Raw genomic sequence first — 356 nt, forward strand, 5'->3', positions numbered from 1 at the left:
TGGAAACGTTGCAAATCAGAGAATCCATTTTCTTTTCTCACAAATACATCATGATAAATAACACACTTGCAGGGGAATTAGCTCGAATGGCAAAGGGCTCGCTTGAGCAAAAATTAGGTCTTTTTTTTAGCAATGGAAGTTGTGTTATTTGAGAATAAATATAAATAACACATGTTTCGATTCAATGTATTTTTCAATGTCTTCAGCAAATAATCTATTTACATAAACAATAATGTAATCTATGTTAAGAAGTATATTTGGCCTGATTTAAATGCAAATTAAATGGTAAACTGAGTGCTAACAAGGCTTTGCAATTAATGTATACACCTCTTGCAGCAATTACCGCATTACAGTTA

The sequence above is a fragment of the Polyodon spathula genome, unplaced genomic scaffold (assembly GCF_017654505.1).
Source record: "Polyodon spathula isolate WHYD16114869_AA unplaced genomic scaffold, ASM1765450v1 scaffolds_3009, whole genome shotgun sequence".
In the NCBI taxonomy this organism is placed as follows: domain Eukaryota; kingdom Metazoa; phylum Chordata; class Actinopteri; order Acipenseriformes; family Polyodontidae; genus Polyodon; species Polyodon spathula.